The 23,676-nt window shown below is 37.1% G+C and overlaps 1 protein-coding gene across 5 annotated transcripts in view; it reads left to right on the plus strand.

The window, feature by feature from the left end:
• TP63 (tumor protein p63) overlaps positions 1–23,676 on the plus strand; it is a 223,640-nt gene that overhangs the window by 61,074 nt on the left and 138,890 nt on the right. The gene's annotated exons all lie outside the window — the stretch shown is intronic.

Below are 23,676 nucleotides of genomic sequence, written 5' to 3' on the forward strand. Positions count from 1 at the left end.
ACTGGAGATTGATGAAAGGAGGGGAGGCTTGACGGAGTTAGGGAAATTCCAGATGACAGGGATTGCCAGATTTCCTGCTGACCCATTATTACCAAACTCTACCTCCTACTCTTCTTGCACAGCTGTGTGCTTCATTAAATAGTGATTCCTACAAATCACAGCAGGGTTAAAGTGCAGAGCAGGGGGAATTCCTGTACACTGGCCGCTGCCAAGTTCCTAGAGTTTTAACAGCATACTCACCAAACTGCTTCCCTCCCCTCCAAAAACTAGAGATAGGTTCAATATCGAGTGTATTCATCAAGGATAGCACCTCTCTGTTCTCTTGGAGAGTTTGAAACATCTTGTAGATACATTGGTAAATGTGCCGCTGTCTAACGCAACATGGTATGGGTCTTGTGTTGTCAGATATAAGACTTTTGACCTCGATGTTGCCATTAGTCTTCCAGTTGAGTCAGGGACCATTACCTAATCATTTCAAACAGATTTTCCCATTCACAGTTTGGGTGTAGTGCTTGTCAGAAACCTGCCTTATGGGATTTAGGGCTAAGAACCCTGTTGCTACTGCTCAGGGGAGGGATAAAGGGATGTGACTTAATTCAACAATGTATATTGAAAGTGGATGTGTGCAAGGCACTGTGCTGACTGAAGTAGAGGATGACAACATAAATAGGAATGGGCTAATATACACTAATAGGGCTAGTGCAAGGGAAGCTCTGATGAGTGGTATGCTGGAGTTTTTAAAAAGGCACAATGGGCATATGGGGGGAAAATGCAAATTTCACTTGGATGGATTGGAAAGTTTCAAGGGAGAGGTAACACTGGCTCAAGACTTTGAAGGATAGATAAAGATGGAGGCACTTACAGTGGAGAAAAAAAAAAGTATAAACAAAGGTATGGAGAGTGGAGTTTAGTGGATTATTAGAATGGTCTGTTGCCTTGTGTTAAGTAGTAGCATTATATAACTGCATTATAATACAAACAGTATTGTTTGTCTGGCAATTAAAAAATAATGTAGTTGTCTTCATATGGGCATTTTTGTCTCCAATCAGGCCCATCTTCATCTTATCTTACACGAGGTGTATTCTTGTATTTATGCTATGTTCATTGCACATACAGGCATTTAAATTTGTGACACTTGGGACTTGAATAAAGAATATGAGAGAAATAGGCAGATTGATGGAGCTTCTGTAATGGGAGGCTATTTGTATGGTTGTTGATGGATGGACAGAGGATGAACAGGAATGTGAAGGATCAAAGTGAAGGGTCTGGAGGTCCCTGGAAGAAAATTAGTAGCTAGCTGGTAGGCAGAATTTAAGTCTACCTTCATCTGGAGAGTTTCAGTACCCAATCCAGACAAGGAAAACAGAGTAATTCAAGTTAATTGCATTTGTTGAGCACATACTTACACAAACACTACAATAGGCACAACGTGGATATTGACATACGGCAATATATTGTCCTGTCTCCAACTACAAGAAACAGAGACAGACATGTAAGCAACTGTTGCACAAGATAGAATTCAGTAAGTGCTAGTAGTTTGCCATGGAAGTATGGAGGAAGACATTTATTTTGACTGGGGAGGGATAAGAAACATTTAAGAAGAATTATATTTGAGGTGAGATGTAAAGATTAGCTGGGTTGTTGATTATTAAACAAATGTGGAAAGGTATTTATGATTGAAAGAAAGAGTAGGCCATAAAATGCAAGTGCTATTTCAGAATTTAGACTAGGATATCAATTATATTTTATCATGAGATGAGATTAGTGTCAGATCATCAAGTGTCTTCAAAGCCATTCCATTGAGTTTGGACTTAAAACTTGATCATTGAAGATATCTGAGAGGTGAAGTGAAGCAGTCAGGTCTATGTATAAACTCAGGGGTGCTGGGGGGCTCCATTATTGCCACAGCTTATAGCTCTAAGAAAGAGCTAGGCTTGTCTGAGAATTCCCCAGACAACCATAGCCTAGGGAGATAGGACTGGATTGTAATTATTGATTATTTGGCTTAAGGGTCAGACATATATTGAGATGCACAAACTTAGCTCTTAATATGAGTTTGATGGCCACTCCTTCTCCAACCCCACCTGCTTCTGTGGGCTCTTATAGCATTTTATTTATTCTCTCCTATTCCTATTACTTAACACACTGCCTGGTAAGTAATAAGACTCAATAAATGTTTGCTGAATGAACAAACTACTGATTTATTTTAACAAGTGAGGAAGAGCCTAGCGATCAGAGCCTGAGTAAACAATCTGTACATGAGCATCTGGTATTGAGCAGGACAGAAGACTAGCCTTTGATTCTTTTCATTTTGTCCTTGAGTACTTGGATAAATCACTCATTTCCTGAGGTGAGTCTCCTTTGTTTGAAATCATTAGGGAACACTCTTCACTGTGCTTTACCCCCAATGGACTGATCCAGTTGCAGCTTCAGAAAGTCAAGCTTCACATCTCCCCAATTTATTTCCTCTTTGAATTTTGAAAGGGTCAGAGTTTGAAGGCTGCCATAAAACAACTAAAAATTTTCCAAAAAAATACTATCTTATAAATACCAACGTTGAACAGATAAATTACAATTTCCTACCTAGAACAAATTGTCTGAGATAATTATTAAATTCTTAATACTATATTAGGTATATATTACCTGGAAAATTTTTATACTCCTTTTTATAATTGCAGTTTATGCTTTCATAACATTTATAATTGCATATTATATTAATAAACAAGTCTAATATTATAATAAGTGCAAATCAATTTCTAAGTCTTTTAAGAGACATTACAAATCACTAATTAGGAAATATTTGATCAGTGAAAAGTTTTTGTCCACTATGGAAAGAGTGGTTAAAGTCTAGTCTTTGTTCTCTACAAAGTATGTTTTTAATATTTCCCATTTTTGCTTGACACATCTGAAATCAAAAAGCAATTTGGGCAAAGTTTGGTTTCCAACTCTCCAGTTTATATGGGGCATTCACTGATACTCAGTGATATATTGTTATTATCTAGAGGCATATTAAAGACACCATGTAAATGAAATTGTCTCTGTGTGTGTGTGTGTGTGTGTGTGTGTGTGTGTGTGTGAGAGAGAGAGAGAGAGAGAGAGAAAGAGAGAGAAAAGGAGAGAGAGAAATGCATGACAACACAGGACCAGACCCTCATAAGTTGGAATGTGGAAGAGGCACTATTAAATTTCTAAGTGTTCTCCCTTCAAGTTCTGGGCTCATCTCTTCCCTGCCATGTCACTGTGAAAGATGGTCATGTTTCCAGCATTCTCTCCTAACCCTGGTGCTCTGCTTGTCCTGAAAGCTTGCAGAGACACATGCAAAGAGATTAGGACTCAGCTCTGGTCCCTTCAAATAGTGTAGGCTCATTGCTCAAGCCATAGAATATATCACAGAATAATGTAGATATATCAACAATCAAAGGATGAGTATAGAAAAAATCTTGCTTTGGCACAGGTTTGATAAAGTGTGCATTTGTAGTCAAGGGCCTGGAAATTCTATATACTTTAGTGCTGTTTAAGTGACTTCTTCTGTTTCTTAGAGACCTCTCTTTTAAGACTTTCTCTCTCCTGGGTGTACACCACAGTCTTTGGTAGATTCCCGTTGCTTGGGGATCATCCTTACACCTTTCCAAAGTACTCTCAAAAATGGGAGGTCACTGGTTTCTTAGGAGAGAGTATGAGAGAAAGGAGTAAATAGATGCCAAAGATTTCCTTCAGCATGATTCTTAGAATTAATGAGTCAATTTTACACACACACACACACACACACACACACACACACTCCTCCATTTATATAAAAGGCATTTTTTAAAGTGCTGTCTAGACTGACATATATACACTAATATGTATAAAATAGATAACTAATAAGAACCTGCTGTATAAAAATAAAATTCAAAAAACAAAAAATAAAGTGCTGTCTAAAAACCAAAACCAAAAAAATAAAATAAAATAAATCCAAGAGAGATTTTTTTGGTGTGTGTTCACCAAACCATTTTATTTTCCTTTGGGGCATAGTTAAATATATGTTCCAGCTTCCCTTAAACTTAGATGTGGCCATGTGACTTGTTTCTAACCAGTACAACATGAGCAGGAGTGCTGCATGCTACTTCCAGTCTTCCTAAGGTTACAATAAGATCCTTTGCTTGCTCCCTATCTTCTCCTCCCTTTCCCTGCCCTCCCTCCCTCCTCTCCCCTCCCCTTCATTTTTTTCCCTTCTCCTCCTCTCTTCACTTCCAGGTTGGATAGATAGGACCCAGAGGAAGTTTTTGAGCCCTAGAGGATAGCCTGGCTACTAGATGGAAGAATTCAAGATCTCTGTCTAGAACTTGTAGGAAAACTGCACAGGAGAGTAGCCTGAAAGGAAATATCCTCCTAAGACTGTGTAGTGAGAACTAAACTTTGATTGTATCATTTGTTTTGAGACTATGGCATTTAATTTTCACTGTAGTTAGCTTTTACTCTAAAACAAGGATCATGTAGAGTATGTTCCGCTCAGCCAAAAGATGAAGTTCTCAGGGAGAGTACATTTGATGTCTCTATGAATGTGCTACCTTTGTTCTTCTAGGGAATATGCCTTGATCAACATGAAGACCTGCTAGATATGTAAAGTCAGCAGGAGATTATTACAATTTCCTACTGCCATTGATGGTAAATGACTCTATACCTTTAATAAGGTCACAAGTACTGAGTCTGACACCATCCCTGTGGTGGTTTGGGGTCCAGCCACCATGGTATATAAATCTGGCACTAAAATTAGAGCAGTTAGCCATGTGAAGAATTTGGGTTCTGTACCTAAACCACAATGAACCTTAATGCAGAATAGTAAAGATTTATCACTGTATACATTTCTGTGCAGTGATTTGGTTTGTTTGTTTTTCTTTTGTTAAAAAAATCAAGAGACCATAAAATTGTCTGAGAAATAACTCTGTGTCTCCGTGAATACTGAGGCTCCTGGGAACTGAACCATGCCCCTCAGTATAACCCCTGTGACTCATCATTCTCAAGGGGATGAGGATTTAACTTTAGACCACAGTATAGAACAGGGATAACCATTACCTCCCTTTTATTGAGTACCTGCCAGGTACTGAACTAAACACTTTCCTCTTACAGCAACATAACACGTTAGGTGTTTGTATCTCTGTTCTCCAAATGAGGAAACTGAGGTTTAGGAAGCATAAGGAACTTGCTCAAGGTCAACCATCTGTAGTGTGGCAAACCCAGAATTCCAAAATTCCTGTTTCTACTAGTGCCCCAGGCTCCTGTTATGGACCTATGGACCTTTCGATTGTTTACCTTTAATTGTATTCAATACCTCCCTTTTATGTATAATGCTCCCTTTCATGAATATATTTTTTGTCACTTTTATTTTATTTTATTTTTGAAGTATAATTGATTTACAATGTTGTGTTAGTTTCAGATGTACAGCAAAGTGATTCAGTTATACATGTTTATATATCTATTCTTTTTCAGATTCTTTTCCCTTATAGGTTATTACAAAATATTGAGTATAGTTCACTGTGCTATACAGTAGGTCCTTGTTGGTTAACTATTTTATATATAGTAGTGTGTATGTTAATCCCAAACTCCTAATTTATCCTCCACCCACCTTTGGTAACCATAAGTTTCTTTTCTATGTCTGTAGATCTATTTCTGTTTTGTAAGTAAGTTCATTTGTATCATTTTTTTAGATTCCACATATAAGTGATATCATTAGATATTTATCTTTCTCTGTCTGACTTGCTTCGCTTAGTATGATAATCTCTAGGTCCATCCATGTTGCTGCAAATGGCGTTATTTCATTCTTTTTATGGCTGGGTAATATCCCATTGTATGTATATACCACATCTTATTGATCCATTCATCTGTTGATGGACATTTAGGTTGCTTCCATGTCTTGGCTATTGTAAATAGTGCTGCAATGAACATTTTGTTGTAATAAGTTCACACTGTAAAAGTTTTCTCAGATTCTCAGTCACTGGACTTTGGATACATCATGGAAACAGCGTGATCATTTGCACATTTTATGTTCTCCTTCAAATATTTTGAATTTGAATCTCGAAAGATCATGGAAATGTTACTCCTGATCACTTCCCTTTTAAAAAGATAGAATTTACTGCTCTTTTTTGTTTTTCACTCAATGCCAACATTGGAATGGTCCTATTAGAAAAGGAACGTTTCAGCTTTCACATCACTAAACACAGTGGAGATACAAGAAATCTATGGCTCTTATTGTGACTAGACTGAGTAATGTTATGATAACCTGAATTTTGCAGAGAAACCTTTGAAAATGACCCAAAATAAAATAACAATTATCTCATTCACATTCTTTTCCCATTGTGGCATTAATCTATTTTTTTGAAAATTTTTTACCTATCATTCCACTTGTCTCCTCCCGAAAACATTTGCCAGAATCTCCAAGTATCATTACATGTAATTCAAACCACGGATTGCAGTAACCTCTGAAACATGATCTCACACTTGTACAAACCAACAGATGTGGATACACACACACAATGTTTTCTGCCCTAAAGCTACTCCTATGTTTCAGCATCTCTAAAATTAAATAGTTGCTACTACTATTCGATAACCTTCCTAACACACAAATACCTACTATTATTTGGACCAATTATAGGTCATCTCATAATAAGCAGTGTACTAAATGTTATCTTTCACATGGATAAAATCATGTATTCATCTGAGACAGGGTGTCATGTAATACTTGTGACTAGGTAGTAACTTTGAAAAATAAATAAATGAATAAAGTTTTTTTGAAAACAAAGATGTGGAGAACATAACTACAGATAGCAGTTGACTGCTCCTAGAAGGATCTGGATGGAATGGGAATTGAAAAGAGATACACTGTTTTCATACAGCTGTAGTTGTAGTTTTTTAAATATAAATATGCTGAATTTAAATTTTCCTAAACTCAATACACTAATAACATGACCTCACAAGCCTACAGGTCATAGAGAATATCTGAAATTAGGGTGACAAATATCCTGTTTAAATGAGGCTGGTCTCATTAATCTAAAGTAATCATGCTTGTCCAATCCCTAAAGCTGTTTATTGCTTCCATAAAATCTGGGAATTAGGCCTGAGGATATATGTTCTGCACCGGATAAGCACCTTCCTTTAGAGGAGTTTTCTCTGTTTTTGTTCTTGTTTTCCTGTTAACTTGAAATTGGATCCAGCCTCCAAAAGTCAGTTTTGCCCTAAGCTTGGAAAGGGAAGACAGAATTAGTAGCAAAAGCCAACAGGTTATATGCAAGGGATAGAATTAAAGAATGTGTTAATGTGGAAAAGGAGAAAGCTCTTTGTCATCTGCTGTTTCCCTCAGGCTCCAGGAAGCTAAAATCAAAAATTGTTAAAGGCAGATAACAACACAAGGGGATCATCCGATGGACAGGGCATGCATGTTGGAAAAACAGTGCTAATCTGTAACGAATAAACTACAAGAATCTGTCATGAGCAGATCTAGAAATGGACTTCAAAAACATTGATTTCCAAGCATCTGGAGGGAATTCCCAGAGACAGCTTTGCAGTGACCAGAGAGCCAAGGTTGAAGAAGACACAAACTCCTGGAATAGGAGTGATTTTATGTTTATTTTTGAATAAAATGTTTACAGGGAAAAATAAACCTGAGAATACTGCATAAATGACATTAAACAGGCTAAGAATGAAGACCCTTGCTATATTATTTAGAAATCTAATGGTTACTAGAGAAGATAATCATATGGTTAAAGAAACACATAACATTTTGAAGTTAGCCAACTAACAGTGATTTGGTTTTCCATGGGGACAGAGAATCTATGAATGTGAGACTGAATGTGGAAATGCTTTTGTACCTTGAATCACTTACCTTAGGGGGGAAAAAAGCAGCTGTTGCAAACCCCTGGGAAAGGGGCATATTTAACATAAATAGGAATATAGGGAGGATTTAGATGAACAGATGTCTCTTGTTTAAATGTTCCATGTGAGGAACTTGGATGTCTCTCAGCCACAGACATGACTGAGTGAGAAAAGGAAGATTACTCAATTGCCACAATCGAAGAGGATGGTCAGGAGAAAACAGTGGCAAAGACAAAACCCGTAGATGCAAGAGGGAGAAAACAGTCCATAGAGAGCAGTGTTTCGATGATTAACATATACATATTACCATGTATAAAATAGATGAACAACCAGGACCTACTGTATAGCACAGGGAACTATATTCAATGTCTTGTAATAAGCTATAATGGAAAAGAATCAGAAAAAGAATATATATATATATATGTGTGTGTATATATATATATATAAAACTGAATCACTTTGCTTTACACTGGAAGCTAACATAACATTGTAATTTATATTTCAAAAAAATGGTCATTGAAAAAATTTTTAAAATAATAAATAAATATGTAAATAAAATAAAACAGTGTTCTGAATTGGTTTGGTGGCAGTGAAAGGACTTGTTCCTAGGGAAGCTGTGCTCCTCCTGGTAATCACAACTTTCTTTTATATGTGCTCATACATCTTCTAATTTAAAATGAATCTGTAGCTTTTGGGTCGGGGGGGACTTATCTTGTTCTGAGTCCTCAGCTTCCTAATCTGTTTGTGGAGCCCCCATCAGGCTCGTCTGTTCCCCCTTGATTGCACAGCCATACTTCACACATTCATATGTGCTCTTTCACATCTAATTTATCAGAAATCCTGTTATACCCTCATATCATTTTTATAAACATTCCACCTGACTGACTCACTTACCCAGTCTCTTCTTTATAACTTGAAGTATTGAGGATTATGCAGTTAAAATTTTATTTTGTAGGTCAGGGTCAGCAAATTTTTCTTGTAAAAGGTCAGATAGATAGTAAATATTTGCAGCCTTGCAGGCCTCATGGCCTCTGTCACCACTTCTCAACTCTGGCACTGTGGTGTGACATTGTCCATAGATGGCACTTAAGCAGAGCTGTGCTCCAAAAACCTTCATTTACAGAAACAGTCGATGGTAGTTTTTGTGGATAGTAGTTTATAGACCTCTCTTGTAGATGAGAATCTTCTATTTTTCTTGAGTAAAATTTCCTTTGAGAGTCTTTTTCTATGGAATTATGGCCTCTCCTTTTCTTACTGTTTTTGAAATATCCTTTCCTGAAATGTAGATAAATGTTTTTAATATGATCATTTTTCATATACCTTTGAATCTATGACCAACCTGGGTTTGTTCTCTAAGTGGGATGCCATTTAAGAAGCACAGAGCCATCAAATCGAACTTAAAAGAATTTTCTTTCATTTCATTTCATTTTTTAAAAATTCTCATTTATTCTTTTTCTCTGGAAGGATATTAAAAAAGACCCAGTCCATAACTTTGAGTGATAAGTTCCTTTCTTCTTTACTCTTACCCCATTTTCATACACATTACACTCTATTCATCTCTTCTCCAACAAACCCTATCCCAAATCCCCCCACCCCTGCAAGCTCAACCCACAAAATTTTCAGTTTTTACCCTGTCACCTCTTTGTTCTTCCCTTTTTCTCCTTCCTCCATTCAGAAGTCAAAGAACTAGGGCAAAGAGGGAGAATCTAGGCTACTGGAGGCCAGGTCAAAACCCATGAACATTCCTGATTTTAATTTTTTTTATCCTGTCAAATATTACCTTTTTGATTTTCATGATCATTATTAGCGTAAGTATCAATATATTTCAATTACTTGTAAAACACACACACTTATACACAGTACCCAGAAAGAGTATCATTGTAAGCAGCCTCAGAAGCCACTCTACCCTCAACCCCTTTAGAGAGTGCATCTCTTCATTAAAGACTGGAAGCTGGCAGGGAGGGGAAAGGGAGAGACTCCAGCTACCACTTCTCTACTACACATTCACCAGCCAGCACCTCCTGACAGACTTGGCCATCTCACACTAAGACAAAGCAGGCAAACAAACACAAAAGGCTCACAGGACCACACTGCCACCACTCTGTAGCCAATGTTGGCATTGTTATTTTTACTCCAACTTCCCAAATATTTCCTTCAATATGAGCATCATTGGACAGCTGGAGGGGGAAGAGCAAAGAGCCTGTCCATAGACAAGTTTGCTCTCTCCAAGCAATGTTCATAAAGGCAGGCTGCCTGCAGGAGGTGGGATACCCAGAAGCGAAGGAGACAATTGCCATCAGATGGGGTTGCTATAAGAGTGCATCGAGAGGGAAGATCTTTGTGGAGATTCAGAGGCCTGAACTGAAGTTGGGGCAGCGGTAGTTCTTTCTATAGTTAGGAAATTTTAAGAAAGAAGTCTTTGCAGTCGTGGTGTTGGCTTGCAATGGGCAGTCTTCCCTAGGGGTCAGGAATAGCTTTGTGTAGATGCATTGTCTTGTGTCAGCTGAATGTAGCAAAACTGGGGCCGATTGTGTAATAGTTGAGGGTCAATAGGTTTGGGGCCTTAAAATAGTAGAATAGCAAAATGGGAAGGAAGCTTAGTGATCATCTAGTATTCCAATAACCTTCTTTTACACATAGGGGGAAATCAAGCCTTGAGAGGAAAAGGGATTTCCCCCAAAGTTACCTACCCAGTTAGTCTGCACAGAGAAAAAGAATATGGACCTTACCATCAAGTGTGTTTTCCTCTGGATTGCTCTTCATGATTAGAAATATTAACATGGTGTGGAATGCAATAGGATCCTTGAGTTATTCTGTGAAGATGGGTAACCGGAAAAGGTAGTGAGCCATCTTGCTTTAGAAGTTCAGCTAGAACTTTGTTTCATAAAGGGGTTTCTCCAAACCTCCTGGAAGATGTCTCCATGTTTGCTTCACATGCCCAGACTTCCCTCCCTGGGAGTAAGGATCAGCCAGCAACCCAGGTGATTCTGATTTGCTTATTTTCCCCACTTGAGAATCACCAGAGCTAGACACCAATGGTTCTTAACCATGCCACACATTAGCAGCTCTTGTGGAACTTCTGAATTTTTAAATAATACTCCTGCCCAGATTCTACTCTTCAAAACTCTTATTTAATTGGTTTGCAGTCGTGCCCATCCATCTATATTTTAAGCATCTCATGTCTTCTAATGTGTAGCCAGGTTTGAGAAATAGGAGACTAAAGGAAGCCTGAACGTTTTGGCCTGGGTTGGGATAATAGCACACAAGTGGAGAGGTAAGAGGAGCAGTTTGGAGAGACGTTACTGAGGATGAATTAGACCAGAAGAGGGCCATTGCTCAAGAGGAGAGGAGGAAAGCAGGGCAAGAGGCTGGGAGACCTATTTGGGAGAGTAATGAGGTTCATATAGACTCAGGTGGAAGCACTCTGCAAGCCTGATTAAACAAAGACGTCAGGGCTTGGAAGGAAACTGTGAGGACAGAACTACCGGCTCTGAGCTGAAATATATTTGGTTTCCTCAGCAAGAAGGAACGGCAAAGGACAGATGACTCAGAAGGAAGTTTTCTGAATTGGCAGGTAAAGAAAAGATAATAATGGGGCAGTTCTAGAAGTGAGAGTGTGTTTTACTGTCACAAATTCTAAGGCCTTTGTCCATCAGATAACAAGTTCAAAAGTCTCCTGTAAAATGAATAATAGACTCTTGGGAACAAAGGGCCTTGGAGATCATCAGAGCCAGCCTCGTCACTTCACAGGGGAGGAACTTGAATCCCAGAGAAGGTCAGGGACTTGCCTAAGATCACCAGGAAGCCGGGGCTCTGACCTCTGTCTGTTCTGGTAGAGTCAGCACAGTGTAAATGGTTAATAGCACAGCCTGCTGGGTTTGCTGCCCTCACTAAGTGTGTATCTTTGGGGAAGTTACTTGTGCTCTGTGTACCTCAGTTCCCTCATCTATAAAATGAGGATTATGATAGTCTACTTTATCATGGGTTGTTGGGTAGATTATAAGAGTTGATATCCATAAAACATTTAGAACAATGCATAGCATGTAGTATGTGTTCTATGATAGTAATTATAATCATTACACTGTACTGTTTTACTCAAGTGATAAAAAGCCATCTTAGTGAACAAGACTGTGATAATACCTTGCCTATTTAAGGATACAGATTTGGAGAAAATGCAGATTTATCAAAGTATTCTATTTTTGATAACAACTCCAAAGGGATAGATTTCAGGTGAATTCCAAAGCTGTGTGTTCTCATGTGCGGTTTTGTTAAAGTGCAGATTCCTGGGCCTCATTCCAGGCCATCTGAAACAGAATCTCTTGGAGTCCGGGAAAGGAACTCTGTATTTTCCAAATGTGGACCAGGTGATTCTGTTGAATGTTAAAGTGTGACACCTACTGCCCCTTGCTGGGGAAGTGGAATAACCTCCTATGGTCAGGATCCAAGGCCTTCCCTCTCCATGAGAGATGGGTACTATTCTCTTTTCACTGTGACAGATATGGAAATTGAGGCTCAGGGAGGCTGAATAACTTGCCTAAATTGACTGACTTTGTAAATAACAGACTAGAGACTCTGAGGCCAGATCCTTAAGACCCCAGAGTTGCCATCCTCCCAGTTATCATGTGATCTTGAGGAAGTAAAAGTACCACTAGGCTTCAGTTTTCTTATCTATAAAATGGGGTAATGCTGGTATCTACATCATAGATGTTGTGAAAAATGAATGCACGCCAGGCATGTTGCAGAGTACCTTGCCCATAGAAGCAATCAAATATTAACTGTTATTTCTGCTATAGATGTTGGCATTGTTATTTTTACTCCAGCTTCCCAAATATTTCCTTCAATAAGCATTTGCTTGACACCCCCTTGGTACCAGATACTCTGCTAGACTGTGAAGCCACAAAAGCCAGAAACTGAAATAAATGAGGTTCCTATCTCATAGAACCAACCACTCAGTAGAAACTGTAAATAAGAAACTATACTGTAAGAGAAGATGTGATCCTGATCAGAAAAAAACTATGAAGTGCCTTAATGATTTAGCAAAAACAAAACTTATCTACCAGGCTCTCTTAGGAAATATGTCATTCTGGGTGGGTGAGTTTTTTAGATAAACCCTTTAAAGAGCATTTTCTTTTTCTTTTTATATTGGAATATAGATATTTCTGAAAATAAGACATACATACTTTGCTGTCCTTCTAAACCAAGAATAGTGTGTTCCATGAAAACTGTTGATGACTCAAGGGTACCACTGGAAACTTTATTCATTGGGTTGTATCATCACACCAAAGTCCTCAGGGGCTTCTGGGGTGTACCTGTCTCTTTGTTTCTGTTCTTGGTTTTAAATTTTTTCTCTTTTATTGTTACAAAACAGCCAATTCCTTCCTTACAGAGGTTATTGTGATCTATCAGAAAGAATAAAACTTCAGAGTTAATCCAACCTGTATTTGTATACTAACCATGCTAGTCTGCATGAACGAAGGCCATTCATTCATTCATCAAATGTTTCTAAATGCCCTATTATTATGTCAAGAATTGTTATTTATAGGGATACAAAGATATATTCGTGTAAGTTTTTGTTCTTGAGAGGCTATAATGTGGAAGTTTCTTAATCATTCATAATTATAATTTCCTCACATCTCTCAAGTAGAGCTAAGGCAATAGCCAACATTGAAATGTCAGGAATTTGGGGGTGTGGTAGGAGAGGGGTACAAAATACCTATATTAGTATGGTAATGGCTTTTTTCTTAAAAGCAAAAATCTTCAGATTTCTTTCAGTTCATGAAAACAGACACTAATGTAGTTCTTTAGTGAGAGCGAAGTGACATAACAAGAACTTTCAGAAAGCAGGGGATACTCTTTGCTTTATGCCAGTTCGACTTATGAAAGGTTTCATAGGAATGAGATACTTTCAGAAAGCAGGGGAAACCTGTATTTCCAGGTGCAGTTCTAGGTCCTGGGATGCAGCAGTGAACAAGGAAATCTGCTCCCACTGACTTTGCATTCTGATGGAGGACTGACAATAGCCAATAAATACATTATACAATTGCAGATAAGTGATCTAAAAAATATATAGAAGAAGTGTATAGAGAATGAAGCATTTTCTTGGGTTCATTTATTTGTCTAAATTCAATCCGGCACATTCCTCAATCCTAAGAAAACTCCTCTGATTTCCATTTCCCCATAGTCCTTCCAGAACTCTGTGCTCATATGTCTGAGCCATGGATGCTACATGAACTTCCCATCTGGACTTCACATTAGTGCAAAACCGTAACATATCCAAAACCTGATGTCATGGTTATTGCATCTATTCAAATATCTCCTAAATTCTAATTTGGGCGCAGTTTATAGGTAAATGCCTGTGTGTAAGCGTGCATGTGTCTATATTTGCATGCTATAATGTTAAAAATGATATTATAAGTAAGGTGGATCCAAGTCTCCCTTATCATGATCTTCTACCAGATGCCAGATTTCAGGTTGAATTGATCAGAGTATTAAGGGATAAATTTATTATAGGAGAGTGATGTATGACAATAATATTTTTTTAAGTTCATGGATTTAGAGAGACAGCTCAGCTGGTGAAAAATTTTAAATGTACACTTTCTTTCTGTGGAGCATTGCAGTGGGATCCAGGAAGGCTGGGCCTTAGCACTAAAGCCCTATGGACTTCCTATGGGACTATCAATAAAACCCCTGTGAGTCCTCATTTATAAAGTATACATGCTGAGAAGAAAAGTCCTTTCCTATTCTGTTGTTGTTGTTGTAAGAACCAGGAAATTAAAAATATCATTCTTGACTTCCACTTCCTCACTTGTTAGTTGGGGCAAAACCATTTCAACATGAGTAAATTACAATAGAATTGACTAAGGACAAAAAAAAGAGTGCCAAATTGAGGAAATGAACCCAAACAAAAAACAAAAAATTGTAGCTCTATGAATCCATTTGGGCTGCTAAAACAAAATACCACCAACTGAGTGGCTTATCAACAACAGAAATTTATTTCTCACAGTTCTGGAAGCTGGGAAGTCCAAGATCAAGGCACCAGCAGATTCAGTGTCTGATGAGGTCTCACTTCCTAGATCATAGATGGCTGTCATGTCTCTGAAAATTAACATGGTGAAAGGGGCAGGAGAAGTCTCTGGAGCCCCTTTTATAAGAATACTAATCCCATTCACGACGACTCTACCATCATTACCTAATCACCTCTCAATGACCCCACCTCCAAATACCATCACATTGGGGATTAAGTTTCAACATATGAATTTTGGGATGGGCACAGACATTCAGTCTATTGCAGTAGCCCTTCTGAGCTGAGTTTTGTACTGGGTGTTGGCAAATGTAAATAATAAAGCTTGGGGGGATATAGTGGAGTATAAGAGGTTGTAATTTGAAAAGGCTCCTGGCTGAAAACTAACATGTAGGATACCGCTGGATGAATGATTTGCAAAAGAGGGTCAGGCCAAAGGAATAAAGGAGATGAGGGGCAAAGTCTGATAAGGTTTTGTTCGGGGCACAAAGATGAGAGACTATAAATTCTGAGTTAGGGAAGCGTAACCTGATGAAAATGCTGTTTGTCTAGACAGATGATCATACATAGGTTAGGAGAGAATTCTGACAAAAGAAATGAAGGCAGGAAGAAGGTTCAGTAGGAATTGGGACTGTGAGAGAAGGGGGCTGTAAGTCAGAGAAATCTTACCTTTAAGGCAGCAAATGCTTAGGACAAAGAGTGGGGCACAAAATATGCATCTTAGAGGATGTGGTACTTAAGAGAGGAAAAAATCACCTCAGAATTAAAAACTGGTGATTGACACTAGATATACAGACTTTGATGAGAGAATTTGGGGCCTGGGGTGCTCAGTAAAGAATTATAAGGAAAACAAGCTGTAGGCAATCAGGTCTTCAGACAGGTAGCGATGAGAAGAGAAAAGTCTTCTGAAGATGAAAGGGTGGTTAATTAACTATGGTAGAAAGGAGAAAAAATGAATGTTGAAAAATACAAAAGAGAGTTTCTTAAGAATTAAGTTTATCAGTTCAGTAATATGATATAAAAAGGAATTCCTTGGTTATGTTACTTTGTTGTTCAAATTGTGACAAATCAAAAATGTTAAAGCATAAGATATGCTCTAAATGCAATTTACCCATTGAATTTTTTTTGTTAGGTTTTTTTTCTTTTTTTTTAATTGATCTACAATATTGTGTTTCAGGTGTACTGCAAAATGATTCAGATATATATATAGTATATTCTTTTTCAGAGTCTTTTCGCTTATAGAATAATACAAGATATTGAGTAGAGTTCTCTGTGCTATACAGGAGGTCCTTGTTGGTTATCTGTTTTATATTTAGTAGTGTGTATATGTTAATCCCAAACTCCTAAATTACCCCCCTCCCCACTTTCTCCTTACTCATTTAAATGTTGTTTGCCAAAAGTGAAGCTGGGATATAGGTTTGACTTTGGGGTGAATAGAGAAGGAAGGGACCAATCATTTTTCAACATGAATTTGAAAAGAAAAGATTTCCATGCAACAAAAAAAAAGTTCTTAATGGGCCTGATTTAGATTATGTGAGTGACTTCCTGAAGGTGGATTCATCTCAAGTATTTGAATAAATTTACTCCTCCAGGGCTCTTGGGCACTGCTGGGTACAATAAAGAGGCAGTTTACTAAAAGACATCTAGGTGCTCTTCAGCATCCTTAAAATTAAGCATGACAATTAATAATGATAATGATAATAATAGCAGAGTAAACTGAAAATATGGGAATGTTTCTGAACTAAAAATATAAAATAAATTGTGTGAATTTTAGAAGTTATACAATCCTAAATTTAGAATGCTGTTGAGGCCAACCAGAAGACTTGCTCTGGAAAAGATCCAGAGAGGCTGGTAATACAAACTTAAGACATAATTTGATGGGTTGATAGATTGGATGGATGGATAGAAATAAGGTTGGAAGAAAGAATGAGAAGCCATGTTCGGAGGTTTTTTTAAATTAATTTTTATTGTAGTATAGTTGATTTACAATGTTGTGTTAGTTTCTGCTGTACAGCAAAGTGAATCAGTTATACATATATATATATCCACTCTTTTTTAGATTCTTTTGCCATATAGGTCATTACAGAGTATTGAGTAGAGTTTCCTGTGCTATACAATAGGTTCTTATTAGTTATCTATTTTATGTATAGTAGTGTGTATATGTCAATCCCAATCTCCCAATTTATCCCTCCTCCCCCTTTCCCCCTGTTCAGAGTTTTTAACAACATTTATCTGAGAACTGGGGACATTCCCAGAGTATCCGAGTACTCTAGTCCCCATGACGGGCAACAGAGACCTCAGCTGTCTTTTCTTACACTACATTTGTCAGCTACTCCTGGCAAGATGGAAAATCTGCAGAAAGGCCAGATATTCTATAATATCACTCACAGATTAGTACTAATTTTCCCACACCATTTCTTGCTTATTTTGAGTGCCAAGGATAATTATTGTGATGAAACAAAATTAGTAGGCTATTTTGTTCTTTTATAGAAAAGAAAAATTCTAACTGTGGGAAAAAACTTCATATTGTGAATGAAAATTAGAAGTCATATATGTAATTTATTTAAAAATGAGCTTTGAAGTTATACAATCCTAAATTTAAATTCCAGCTCTATCACTAGCTGAGTGACCTTGAACAACTTCCTTATCCTCTCTGAGCCTAAAGATGGTCATATGTAAACTGGAAAAGCAGGGCCTATGAAGTGAAATCCTGGCACAACCAATGGTAGTTCTTTCCTGCCAATCACCAAGCAAGTAGAGCACAAGCCAAAATGAATGACCTATTCTGGCTTTCCTATCCTTAGGAAGGCTGTAGTCCAGTGGGAAATGAGGAGTTGGAGCACAAAAGGTAAAAATTAGACAAACATTGAAGGTGTTTTATTTCCAACACTAAACTATGAAAAACGTTCAAAAAAGTAACGTCTCATTCATTCCCTACATTAATAGATACTCAATATATATATTGTTGAATCATTTGCACATAAACCTTTACTTGAGATACAGTATTAAAGAAGAGCAGCAACACATTTTTACAGAAAATTTTATTATTTTTTAAAAATCTGAGCAATTTCACTACATTATTTTTTAAATGTATTCCAGGAACAGAGATAATGGTAAAATAATTAGGAAGTGATCAGTTTTGAGTAATTATTATCTTTGTTTTCCTAAATTATTTAAGTTTAATATTTTATAATAAATTATAATAATAATTGTGTTTAACAACTAGCTAGGAAAATTCCAGAAAATTTAGCAGTCTGCTTTCATTAGCCAATACTCCAGCACAACAGTGGATCCTAGGGTAAGTTCTTCAGGTCTAGACCTCAGTTTCCTTATGAAATAAGGGAGCAAGACTAGACAGACTCTAAGATCACAGCCAACATTGACATTCTATGAGGTCCTCGAAGATTTAAACTCATGTGTGACCCCATCTTCCCAACTGTGAGAGCAGTTGGTGAGGCGGCCCCTCCAGATCTGTTCTCATGGAGATTTCTGGTGCCAGATTCTCTCTCTAGCAGAACAACTGACACCCAGTCAAGGGGACCTTTGAGTCAGGAAATCTAGGAACAGCCCATGTTCTTCTCATCTGCATCACTACTAACTGCTGTTTTATTTTGTTAAGTGAATTAGGGGATGTTTGTCTAGAATCAAGTATATTTCCTAGTTTTATAACTTTAAGTTTGGATGATCTAAAGGGAACTAAGGAGGCTTTAAATATTCAGAAAATTAATGGGAACTGCTGCAAGAGGCTGAGTTGGGTAATTCATGATGAGAATTAACATCTGATGCATAAATTTATTCTTACTGGACTGTGAATAAAGACCGATGTTGAGTATAATATAGCAGAATGAACTGATTTCAGATGTCAGCTTTTCCATATATTATATAAATACATATATGATGTATTTATTATATATATATGTATTTTCATATATATATGAAAAACTGCGCTGGATGGTCTTTGAGATCTATTCATTCTAAAATCCATCTATAACACTAAGGTTGTTTTGAACTTTGAAATTTTAGAGATTTGGAGACTTTTCAGGAGAGCTGAAAGAACCTAAATGTTAGACAGACTCCAGTGATGACTTTTAGGGAAGAACAGGAAAAGTGAGAGGCAATACAGGCTGTTATCAGATACCCCTTGGTGTTTTCAGGTCATTTCTACAGAGTAGGACATTTCTTTCTTTCTTTTCTTTTCTTTTCTTTTCTTTTCTTTTCTTTTCTTTTCTTTTCTTTTCTTTTCTTTTCTTTTCTTTCTCCCTCCTCCCTCCCTCCCTCCCTCCCTCCCTCCCTCCCTTCCTTCCTTCCTTCCTCTTTCTTTTCCAGGAAAAACAAGCTTAAAAGAAAAAAAAAAAAAAAGACTTAATGCTTGCTGTCTTTGGGTGTGACTTTTTTTTTTTTTAACATCTTTATTGGAGTATAATTGCTTTACAATGGTGTGTTAATTTCTGCTTTATAACAAAGTGAATCAACTATACATATACATATATCCCCATATCTCCTTCCTCTTGTGTCTCCCTCCCACCCTCCCTATCCCACCCCTCTAGGTGGTCACAAAGCACCTAGCTGATTTCCCTGTGCTATGCAGCTGGTTTAATAAAACCACTTGAACAGAGTGATTGTTCTATGAGTGAATTGATACTGAGATTCACCCAAAGGCAAAATGTTGGAAGATAGGTAGGACTTAACCTCATTCTTCCTGTCCTATGACACCAACTGATCACTTTCCTTCCTTTCTCTCAAAAATGTTTTACATATTTATTCAGAAATGGAAATCAATAATGGGTTTGCAAAGAAGAGACCTTGAAGATCCTCAAGCCTACACCACTGATTTTTTCTTTTTAACAGAACGCTTTCTTCAAATGAAATCTTGCTCAGAGCCCTAATACATGTAAGACAGGCAAAAGACAAACTTCATGGTGTTAAGGAGAGAGGAGATCTACCAGTATGGCCATTTCTTTACGTCTGGTGAATACACCGAGGCACCTAGGGTTTCATGAAACACAATTTGATAACCACCAATCTATCCCACAGCCCACCCCTATCTTTTGTTATAAAGCCCTCTTGATTCTTGAGGCCCTGGGGGAGGAAGTTGCCCAGGTTAATGTAGCAAGCCTGAGACAAAGGTGATCTAGGAGAAACTGAGAGGTGATGAGGACATTGTTTTGGTCCAAGGACTCAGATACAGGATGAAAGGTTTGAACTGGATTGAAATGAGGGATAATTCTGGTTTAATGTAATTACTTCTGTGTGACACTTTTGCAAGTTTAGCAGACTTTTCAAATACACTATTTAATTAGCTCAATTCAGTAAGTATTACCTGGATACAAATTATATAGTATTTGACCTAATAGAACCAATGTATTGATTGTGTAAATGTGAAAATGTATAATACATTTTCTATAAGTAAACCTTTCAAGTAAGGCTTTCAACCACCCTATGAAGGAAGCATAGTTGAAAAAAGTAAGGTACAAATACGTTAAATAACTTGGGAATGGCCTCATAGAATGCCAACGGTTACCTGAGATTTGAATCCAAGTCTGTCTCCCTCCAAAACCCATGTTCCTTCCACTCTAACCTCAAGGAACTATCAAACTGCAAGAAATACAAAGATGGGAGATACAGGCTTAGCCTTGAATTACTTAAAATCCTCTATAGTAATTGTTACACAAGCAAAAAGCTAGCATTGACTAGATCCAACAAGAGGCCAAGAAAATTTAAAGAAAAAAGATTATATTTCAAATAAGCAACCAGGAAATACATTGTGGGCAGGAGAGCACTGAGGATTGGGTAGGCATTTGAAAGGCAGTGGAGCAGAGATGATGATCCTTATGTCACATTCAAGGAAACTGAAGCTCACGGAGCTGAGGGGCATTTCCAAGGTGTTGGAGCTGGTTAGTGGTGACATCAGAGATACAGGGAAGGTCTTTTAGAAGTCAAAGAGAAACTAGAGGGAAAATATGAAACAAAGGAATAGCAGAGTAAGCACAAAAAGAAACCAGAACTTCCATGTAGAAATAGTGAAAGACGTAGAAATACTAAGTGACTATGGAGCCCACAGTATTTTTCTCTCTTTTGCTTTAGAGGAAAGTGACAGTGTCTAACTTCCATCTAAGATCCTTCTTTCTTTTTGAATCAGCCCCATACTGTCTGTTACTTAAGATCTAGGTTATGTTAACTGTCAATCTCTTAGAAACTACACCTATGTTTCTGCCAACTTTAAGAAAAAATTCTCCTTTTTTGTATTGAATGTCACATACTGAACATCACTATTACTGAGAATCTACATCATGTTGCTGAGTTCACCTTCTAGTGCTCACCTGGCTGTCAGGCTACAGGTCATAGTGTTAAGGTCTTTGGATATTAGGGACATGCTTATGGGTCCATGTACATGACAATCCATGACAGTTTGTTTACTTTTTGGAGTTTGAATAATTCATATATTTGTTCATCTCCATTTTTGTCACTGGTTAGGAATTGTTTTTACTTTTATTCTCCCCACTTCCTTCTCCTATTTTATTTGAAGAAAAATTTTAATGTAAATCAAACATATTCAAAAGTGCCATCTATGGGAGAAATCTTCTTAACTGTCAGTCAGTATTAGATCTATTAAATTTTATTTCCTTTCTACTCACTAGTTGGGAGTGTATAAACCATGTCTGGGTTCCAACTCCAAAAAAGAAATGAAGAAAATTAATTTACCCTTTCAACTTAAAGATATTGGATTTTCAGATGCTCTTCTAATTATAGACAGATTTTCTAGATGTGCCCATCAGGGACTTCATAAACTCTGATAGCCCACTCTTGTTTCCAACTCCACAAGGTTAACTTTCTCACTCCTCATTGCACCTGCTCTGCAAAGGTCATTGTATTCACTCTCATGGATTTATTTTCACCCTATGATGAGGATTTCTGTTTCTAAATATCTAGCCCATTCCTCTCCCCAGAGTTTAAAGTTTATTCAACTGCCTGCTTCACTTCTTGTATATCCCATTGGTTCTTCAAACTTAACATGCTAAGATGGATCTCATTGTCTCTCCTTTCTTTCCAAGCTGGATCTTCCAACTGTGTTTACTGATTTAGTTAGTGGAATCATCAGCCACTCAGTCCAAGAAAGCTGGAAACTTGAAGTCATCCTTGACTCTACTCTTCCTTCTTCTTCTGTCAGTAACATAAACAATATCTGACTTAACCTTTTCACTAATAATTAAAATTTTCTCCATCTTTTCCATCCCCACTTCTATCATCCTATTGTCTTACCTGGACTTGTGCAACAATCTCCTAAATAACTTTGCCCATAAACCAATAAGCTATAAATCCTTCCTCTATACAACTTCTGGATTTATCAATGAAAGACATATTGTTTCAATCTAATGCTTCAAATCTTTTAATACTGTAAGGATGGATACGCTAACCTACATATGTGATAAAAAATTATATAGAAATCACTCACACATAGACACACACATAGTAAAGTACAGTAAACCTGGGAATTTCTGAAAAATATCAATAGGTTATATCAATGTTAATATTCTGGTTCTGATATTATATGATAGTTTTGCAAGATGTTACTTCCAATTGGGGAAAACTGAATAACTGGGGCATGGATAATCTCTACATTTTTTATTACAACTGCATGTGAAGCTACAATTATTTCAAAATAGAAAGTTCGTTTAAAATATCTTACAAAAAATTCTTCAATACTCACTAGGAGTATTGAAATATTTAAGCTTTTTAAAAAACATATCACATAAATTTCTACTTCCCTCTCCAGCTTTATCTCCTGGCATTCTCTGCCCCAAATTTTTACACTGTGCTAACAATGCCATAGACTGCTCACTCTGCACCATTAGTCCTTATCTGGCCTGACTGATTTCTTCTCATTATTTAGGGCTCTTTCCTTGATCCATCAGATGAGATGATATATTTCATCATTGTGCTTTTATAATATTATGCACACTTTTAATACATTTATTAGAGATTTGTTTTCCTGCTTTACCTTCTCTACCAGGACCTTCTAGAGGGTTACATAGTCTAATTCACTTTTTATCTCCAGTGCCCATTATCTTCCTGGCAAATAATAGATGTTCTCTATACATCTGACTTTAGTAAATGAATGTGCATCTCCATATAGCTTGAAAATCATCAACAATAAATCCAATGCTATTATCTTCTATTATGTAACTAGACCAGATCATTCATTTGCAAATTTAAGGTGATTGACTATCCTAGTACACTATTTATTTAACTCTTTATAATACTAGCAGTAACGGTTAAAAGCTTAGCTAATTTCATCCTGGAGTAAAATTAGTCTACTGATAATCACAATGATCACATACTAAGATGAGATATGCAGATAAAATGCAGATTTGGAGAAGACATCACCTGAGAAAGCTGATGTTTTCCTTCACATGTATAGGGAGCAAGGTTAATTTTTTATTTTAAATAAAGGCAAACTTGAGGACCCTACAACAAAATGAAACAAACAGAAATACCTTTCATTTGCAATCTATTCAGATGTTCGCTTATCCCTTGGTCTGACATGGAATTCTATACTCCGGTTAAAAACCACTCCCACACACATTAAGATGTGTAACAGGTGATTTTAAAAAAAAAATCTGGATCTAGAGGTTTGAGTTTATTGTCCCTGGGCCTGATGCTAAGATGGTAGTCATGAAGGGGGTGATTATGCTGAGGGTGAAATTTTTTTTATCTTGTTTTTTTGTTATTATTCACACTTTAACATTAATATTGTTAATAGTGATAACAACACCATTATCTACACAACCCTTTTACAGTTTACAAAC

Source organism: Balaenoptera musculus, chromosome 4 (assembly GCF_009873245.2).
Source record: "Balaenoptera musculus isolate JJ_BM4_2016_0621 chromosome 4, mBalMus1.pri.v3, whole genome shotgun sequence".
NCBI lineage: Eukaryota > Metazoa > Chordata > Mammalia > Artiodactyla > Balaenopteridae > Balaenoptera > Balaenoptera musculus.